This window comes from Montipora foliosa, chromosome 3 (assembly GCF_036669935.1).
Source record: "Montipora foliosa isolate CH-2021 chromosome 3, ASM3666993v2, whole genome shotgun sequence".
In the NCBI taxonomy this organism is placed as follows: Eukaryota; Metazoa; Cnidaria; class Anthozoa; order Scleractinia; family Acroporidae; genus Montipora; species Montipora foliosa.
The window spans coordinates 19,134,287-19,143,206 of NC_090871.1; the positions used below are offsets into that span (position 1 = coordinate 19,134,287).

General features: G+C 39.7%; 1 pseudogene; it reads right to left on the bottom strand.

The window, feature by feature from the left end:
• Nucleotides 1-1,461: 1,461 nt before the first annotated feature.
• Nucleotides 1,462-2,310, bottom strand: LOC137995360 (uncharacterized; annotated as a pseudogene).
• Nucleotides 2,311-8,920: the final 6,610 nt, after the last annotated feature.

An 8,920-nucleotide genomic window follows, 5' to 3' on the forward strand; every position in this document is an offset into this window, starting at 1 on the left:
TCATGGCTATGTGGGCCTCGGGAAGCGCGAAAGTGACACAAGCACCAAGTGGAGCGCACTAGACTCTCCACCCAGCTTGGGGTCACGTGGCTGACATCATTTGGCCATCTATCCATACTCTATATTATTTTGTTTTATGAAACAGGATATGAAGAGAGGTGTTGCTTTCCCACTCACAGCTAAATAACATCTACCTGTGGTGCTGTGCTCAGACATCAAACATGGCCTGTACAGCGGCAGCCAGAGGCGCATTTGCATGCTTTCAGCACAAATTATCATGAGTTGCAGGGAGGTTTCAATGAGCAATGCAATTAAGACCAGGCTGATTATCAAAGTTTATGCCCACTGTATCTTACATGAGGCCGCCCTTCAAATATCACAGCAAGCTGGCAAAAAGCATCGCTTCCATTGATTTAAAAACCAAACCCTGTAAATGCACAAAAATAAAAACAACACACACATGCACTCTACCTATTGTTGTGAAAATCTGTAATGATCAGATTTAATGCTAATCCCAGATTAAAAATTAACCTTGGAGTTATATTTCTCTACTCTCACATGTTGTTCAACGCTGATATTCAGCAAAACTTTGCATTGGCAGAAGTCAACCTTGAAAGAGAAAAAATGCAAAAGAAACTATCAACTAAAAGTTGAAAACATGAAACAAAAGTTTACACTAATCCTGGATTAAGTTAATCGGCTTTCGAACAACCAGGTCCAGTATATTATGTGATTATGTGTTTTACAGGGAGGGAGGTTTCAATGAGCGACGCAATTAAGACCAGGCTGATTATCAAAGTTTATGCCCACTGTATCTTACATGAGGCCGCCCTTCAAATATCACAGCAAGCTGGCAAAAAGCATCGCTTCCATTGATTTAAAAACCAAACCCTGTGAATGCACAAAAACAAAAACAACACACACATGCACTCTACCTTTTGTTGTGAAAATCAGTAATGATCAGGGCCTGGTTGTTCAAAAGCCGATTAACGCTAATCCCAGATTAAAAATTAACCTTAGAGTTATATTTCTCTACTATCAAAATAATGTTGTTCAACGCTGATATTCAGCAAAACTTTGCATTGGCAGAAGTCAACCTTGAAAGAGAAAAATAAGCAAAAGAAACTATCAACTAAAAGTTGAAAACATGAAACAAAAGTTCACGCTAATCCTGGATTAAGTTAATCAGCTTTCGAACAACCAGGCCCAGTATATTATGTGATTATGTGTTTTGCAGGGAAATTAAGAAATTAAATTAAACTAAATCCTGGAAGAAAAGAAGTTACTTTATGTATGTCATTTGACTGTAATACTAGGACATGTACAGACAGATTTTGACTTTGTTTACTTACTGATACCAAGAATTTCTGAAGGTTTTAAATTTTGCGAAGAAAAAAAAAGAACACATATTGGCTTCACCTCTCGGGACCCCCTGCCCAGAAATAAAATTAAACTAAATGCCTACCTTTGGACGACCTTTCCAGTGGCCACACTTTCCCTGATATGAGTTGTGATAGTACTAGTGCAGATATTGCAACCAGCATTGTTTGATTTTAACATTCCACACTGGCAGAACCTGTCATCGCCCTCCTTCACTCTCTTTGGGATGTATGATTCTCGTCCTTGCTTATAGGAAACACTGTAGGGGTTCATTTCCCGAAGCCAAACTAAGGTGACGTACTCGTCAGAAGACAATTTGCCACCGGAAACTCTTCTTCAGATTCCATGTGTTCTTTACGTACATTGCCAACTTCACATGCTTACAACATGTAGCCTCGCGGCCTTGCATCAAGTTTAGTCCAAGGCCATACCCAAGTTCTTCAAACAGCTGTTTGGTGTGGTGTGGTACAGCATATCCCAGAGTCCACACAGTTGGGTTCACACCATTTAAAAACAACACATTAATGCTTTAAAATAATCTTGGCACAAGGTCTTCACATCAGCTACTTGTGCTTTGCTTACCTCAACCCTTGAATAAAGGGATGCGGAGTCCCTAAGTTTCAGTCCAACAAATGCCAGTACGTGGAGTTTGAGAATTGAACTTTGTGACAGTGTTGAAATTGACAGGACCTCCTGAATTAAGGAAGGGAAGTTCAATGAAAAATTCTTTGATTCCAATCCTGTAAAGCAGTAAGAGAAATAAATGCCCTTTTTCCTCTTCTCTCCAAACCATCGCACAAAGGAATTGTAAAGCCTGCCACACTTTGCAGTTTCTCTCACACATGTCAGGAATTTGTTCAGTGGCGAAGCATCTGCCATGTCTGATAAAGTTGTGGCTGATTTAAGTTGGGAATCATTAGTGTATTGCATAACCACTCTCAGTAGATTTGTAAACCTTTGCTGCCAGGCATTATTTGTGTTATGCAAGGCTTCTGCTTTAATCAGATTCACAAACTTACCAAGTGGCGCACTAGACTCTCCACCCAGCTTGGGGTCACGTGGCTGGCATCATTTGGCCATCTATCCTTACTCTATATTATTTTGTTTTATGAAACAGGATATGAAGAGAGGTGTTGCTTTCCCACTCACAGCTAATTAACATCTACCTGTGTTGCTGTGCTCCGACATCAAACATGGCCTGTACAGGGGCAGCCAGAGGCGCATTCGTATACTTTCAGCACAAATTATCATCAGCTGCGTCCTTTTGCAATTCAGTCCTAATACTGCAAGTAAAGGGTGATTAGCACTGCCAATTATTACATAAGCCTACATTGTACATTATTATTAACTACAATCGATGTGAATCTATTCATCTATTGATGTACACACATTTCACGTGTTATCCAGGCGAACTTTGCTGTCATTCATGATGCTTGCAGTGTGTTTTGTCCAATCTGTGATGGTCAGATTATGTACTGTTTTGTCAAGTTTTGCTGGGTGGTTTCATCAAGAGATGCAGTTACCACCAGGCTTACGTATCATTATCAAAGTCCATGCACATTGACACTATGTCGCTAGTAGCAGTCGCTTGTGATATCACAGGAAACTGGCAATTAATGCACAAAAGTTGTTGCTTTCATTGAAAACCAAACCCATCTTTTAAGAGAATTTGCAGAAACGTACATGTAAAACTCTTGCCTGCCACCAGTGTGCTTGGGTTTGATTCTCATAAACCCAACAAGTCTAGTTTTTTTAATGAACAGTTTGGCTAATGTGATAGTTTCTCCCTGTGTTAGGATTTTTATTTCCACATTGGTTTGTCCTGCTCTTGCTAGATGTGACGGCTCCTTCAATCTCAGTATTGGAGGACTGTTAGCTATATAGCTGTATCATCTATCATCTTGGAGATCATGGGTGGGAATCCAACTGGGGGCCTGAAATTTTTTTTCAGGCTTCTTTAATTGGCAATTGCTCAACATGTAACTTAGACCATCATTCCTTAATTTTCACCATAGTCACCAGACTGATTTTAGTATCAGATTGTCTAGTTTATCCTTTTTCTTACACATTCACTTACTCACTTCCTGAACTTGAATTTGAAGTTGTTTCTGTGTCAGGAAGATCTTAAGTTATTAAAGAGACAATTCCTCTACACTGTACTACAGTACAAAGCAACACCTCCATCACTCGGGAATCTTAAGCCCTTGGTATGTTATCAGGCGTTTTGGTTTGGTGGCATTGTAACTGAAGCTAAATCTGAGTGACCCCAGCTTGAACACAGACCGTCCTCTGACACCAGCCATGAAATCTCAGACAGCGACCCGGTTATGGTTCCTGTAACATCCTAACAGTCACAATACAGAGAGCTGCTGAACTGTATTCAGCCTGTATTCAACAAAGTTGACCACTGTAATTGTGTGCAATGACCTGTTAGATTGTATGGAGCATGACCTGGGATTGGTTGATGATCATGGCTATGTGGGCCTCGGGAAGCGCGAAAGTGACACAAGCACCAAGTGGAGCGAACTAGACTCTCCACCCAGCTTGGGGTCACGTGGCTGGCATCATTTGGCCATCTATCCTTACTCTATATTATTTTGTTTTATGAAACAAGATATGAAAAGAGGTGTTGCTTTCCCACTCACAGCTAAATAACATCTACCTGTGTAGTGCTGTGCTCAGACATCAAACATGGCCTGTACAGCGGCAGCCAGAGGCGCATTTGCATGCTTTCAGCACAAATTATCATGAGTTGCAGGGAGGTTTCAATGAGCAATGCAATTAAGACCAGGCTGATTATCAAAGTTTATGCCCACTGTATCTTACATGAGGCCGCCCTTCAAATATCACAGCAAGCTGGCAAAAAGCATCGCTTCCATTGATTTAAAAACCAAACCCTGTAAATGCACAAAAACAAAAACAACACACCCATGCACTCTACCTATTGTTGTGAAAATCTGTAATGATCAGATTTAATGCTAATCCCGGATTAAAAAGTAACCTTGGAGTTATATTTCTCTACTCTCACATGTTGTTCAACGCTGATATTCAGCAAAACTTTGCATTGGCAGAAGTCAACCTTGAAAGAGAAAAATAAGCAAAAGAAACTATCAACTAAAAGTTGAAAACATGAAACAAAAGTTTACCCTAATCCTGGATTAAGTTAATCGGCTTTCAAACAACCAGGCCCAGTATATTATGTGATTATGTGTTTTACAGGGAGGGAGGTTTCAATGAGCGACGCAATTAAGACCAGGCTGATTATCAAAGTTTATGCCCACTGTATCTTACATGAGGCCGCCCTTCAAATATCACAGCAAGCTGGCAAAAAGCATCGCTTCCATTGATTTAAAAACCAAACCCTGTGAATGCACAAAAACATAAACAACACACACATGCACTCTACCTTTTGTTGTGAAAATCTGTAATGATCAGGGCCTGGTTGTTCAAAAGCCGATTAACGCTAATCCCAGATTAAAAATTAACCTTGGAGTTATATTTCTCTACTATCAAATGTTGTTCAACGCTGGTATTCAGCAAAACTTTGCATTAGCAGAAGTCAACCTTGAAAGAGAAAAATAAGCAAAAGAAACTATCAACTTTAGAAAAGTTGAAAACATGAAACAAAAGTTCACGCTAATCCTGGATTAAGTTAATGGCCTTTCGAACAACCATGTGATTATGTGTTTTACAGGGAAATTAAGAAATTAAATTAAACTAAATCGTGGAAAAAAATAAGTTACTTTATGTACAGTACCGCCTGAAAGTATTGACACCTGGGGACGAGGCAATACCTCGCGTTTGCCGCGGGTGGTGGTCGCGCGCCACCGAGGTATGCAAATTTTTTTTCCTGGGTAAATTAAAACCGAGGTGCAATTTGCCGCGAGAGAAAAGACGAGGCTTGCCGCGGGAAAGAACAATGATCTGCTTCATGTGTGAAATAAGCGGAAGACTGTCAAGTTTTAGATCTCATGGTGTGAAGAATCGATTCTTAAAGCAAGAAATCGTAATCAAAATGAGAAAGTGCGCGATTTCCGTAAGGACTCAAATTTTATTATCTTTACATAATGTAAAACCGAAGACTTCTGTACTGTAAAGATAGGATGATACTGTTATTTAACTACAGTGTAAGCGACAACTGTGTTATCCAACCAACGAAACACTCGTTGTTATCCAAGCTATAATACCCTATGTGTGCGTTCGAAATTTGTTTTGTTTCGAAAAAGGTTCGATTGCGTCTGTTTTCGTCCAAGGCTGACCTTATTTTATTTGGAGACTTGAAATTCAAACTTGTGCGATTGTCTTCGTTTTATTATCGCCATTTTGGTGAGAGGCAAGTACGGTATTTTTTTTTTCAGGCTTCTTTAATTGCAATTGCTCAACATGTAACTTAGACCATCATTCCTTAATTTTCACCATAGTCATCAAACTGATTTTAGTATCAGATTGTCTAGTTTTATCCTTTTTCTTACACATTCACTTACTCACCTCCTCAACTTGAATTTGAAGTTGTTTCTGTGTCAGGAAGATCTTTAGTTATTAAAGAGACAATTCCTCTACTATATACTAGAAAGCAGCACCTCCATCACTCGGAAATCTTAAGCCCTTGGTATGTTATCATTGCATTTTGGTTTGGTGGCAGTGTAGCGCAGCTGACGCTAAATCTGACTGACCCCAGCTTGAACACAGACCGTCCTCTGACACCAGCCATGAAATCTCAGACAGCGACCCGGTTATGGTTCCTGTAACATCCTAACACTCATTATACAGAGAGCTGCTGGACTGTATTCAGCCTGTATTCAGCAAGGTTGACTACTGCAATTGTGTGCAATGACCTGTTAGATTTTATGGAGCATGACCTGGGATTGGTTGACGATCATGGCTATGTGGGCCTCGGGAAGCGCGAAAGTGACACAAGCACCAAGTGGAGTGCACTAGACTCTCCACCCAGCTTGGGGACATGTGACTGGCATCATTTGGCCATCCATCCTTACTCTACATTGTATATTATTTTGTTTTAATTCAATCGTTGTGACTCAGGTGTGTCTGGAATCTCCCACAACAAGGCACAGGAACATGACTCAACTTTTTTTTCTAATTTTTGGCAGTTTTTTCACGTTATTTTATGCCATATATAAGGGGCAAACTATAACTGAATGCTGTTTGAAGGTGTCACACAATACTCCTCTCCTTAATAGAGCCAACTGTTAATTAAATGTGTTTTGATAGGCATTTCTACAGATCTCTCTGATAATTACAAACTAAGAGGTACACCGACTCAAAGAGTATTTTTGTCCATAATTAATTCTGTTATACTGATGTACACACACCTCACTAATGTTAACCGGGAAATGTGATTATTTTGCTCATGTACACACACTTTGCATGTTGTTCATACAAACGTTTTGGCAGTGTGTACTGGCAATTTTTGATGGGTGGTTTCAAGAAGAGATGCAGTTACATGCATCACCAGGCTGATCATCATCAAAGTCCATGCTCATTTATGCTGTGTCGCTCAGTAGCAGTCGCTTGTAATACCACAGCAAAGTGGCAATTGATGCGCAGTCAAAGTTTGTTGCTTTTAAAACCAAACCCATCTTTTCAGAAAATTGATGTTTAAAAACTGTCCTTTTGCCTGTGCTGTACTGCAAAGCACCACCTCTATCGCACAGGAAGCTCAAAACCATGGTATGTTAATCATCAGGCATTTTAATGATTATTATTGTATGGGAGCATTGTAAATGACACAAGATCTAAGCAACCCCAGCTTGAACACAGATGGTCCTCTGACACCAGCCATAAAATATGAGAGAGTTATCCGGTTATGGTGCCCGTAACATCCTAACAGTCACGATACAGTAAGCGGATGAACTGCATTCAGCCTGTACATGTATTCAACAAAGTTGACTACTGTACCAGTGTACAGTGACCCCCTAGTTTGTATGGCGCATGACCTGGGATTGCAGTTACAAGTAGCATTAAGTCTTTTCATCTATAATCTGCACTTCACATGCTTTGTAATCTGTTAACATGACTGACTCAAACAGTAGTTCTTGTCCATAAATTAATTAATTATGTACACACATTTCACTTGTTGCCCAGACAAGCTTTGCCGTGATTGCTAATGGCCACAGTGAGTGGTTCGAATCTGTGATGATCAGATTGCACATTGTAATGTCAATGTTCGCTCGATAGTTTCAACAACAGATGCAGTAATCACCGAGCTGATCAAACCCGTTAGTTTGAATAGCGCATTACCTGGGATTGGTTGATGATCACGGCTGCGTGGGTCTCGGGAAGCGCGAAAGTGAAACAAGCACCAAGGGGAGTGCGCGAAACTCTCCACCCAGCTTGGGGTCCCGTGACTTGCATCTTTTGGCCATCCTTCCTTATTCGATTCGTTTTAGGAAACAGGCAGCACGAAGAGAGGTGTTGCTTTAGACCTTAATATCCAAATTCAGTTACCAATTCTGTGCGTCAGATGTCTCTTTGATAGCTCCAAGGACAAGATACTGAACATAATTTACACACCTATTATTTTCCTAACTATGGCAGGTCTCTGACTTTTTGTTTCATACAAATGTAAGGGGCAAACTGATGGTGTCACATAATGCTATAGTCCACTCCTTAACAGGTCCAACAGTTAATTTCGTTTGATTTGATTAGAGTTCTCTACAGATCTCTAGCTCTGATACTTACAAAGGTAGAATTGTAAAGTTATTTCAGTCTATTAACATGTGCACATAACACAGAGCATGCCAAAAGAAAGTTGAGAACAGCCAATATGCTTTTTGTTCTCTTTCAATTTGTGATGACCACATAATGTATTGGCAATTTTTACTACGAGTATTCAACAGCAGGTTCAATTTTGACCAAGCTGATCCTAATTTGAATTCATTACACAATATTAAACGATCTATGATACTTGCGACAGTAAGTTCTGATATTGCAGTAAAATGGCAAAAGTTCTTACCATACTGTTATTTATATTAAATTAATCAAAGCCATTTCCACTTATATAGGGTACATGCACCTACATATATTCTGCAGTTCAGTTGGGTAAGCTTTTGATTGCCAAGGATATGCTTTGGTTTGATCCCTAATCATTACAGCGAAAACTGGTTCAAAGTATCATTTGCACCAAATGCAGTTACAAGTAGCATTACTTCTTTTCATCTTTGTCGCCGTATGTTGTCCTTTAGTAGTATTTTGGGTTGTAATGTTGATGTTCAAGTAAGGCCTGAGTGAATCTCAAGATTATTAGAAATCCGAGTCTTTCGGGATTTCTGTGTAGTGGTGGCTAATAGAATTTTAACTTTCTTTGAAAGCAAACATTGGTCGTTAATTATTAATTACCTACTCCACACAGTTCCGTGAGCAAGATAATAAAAACGTCTGATGATGATGATCTTTATTTTGAAGAAGTAGAAGAAGATATGAGGTTTCTGGAGCGTAAAGTGCAAAGCAATCTCATATAGCTAAAGAACGCTTCACTCACCAGACTGACAGGCCATTGAAAAGCGTGAATAAGTGTTCTCGT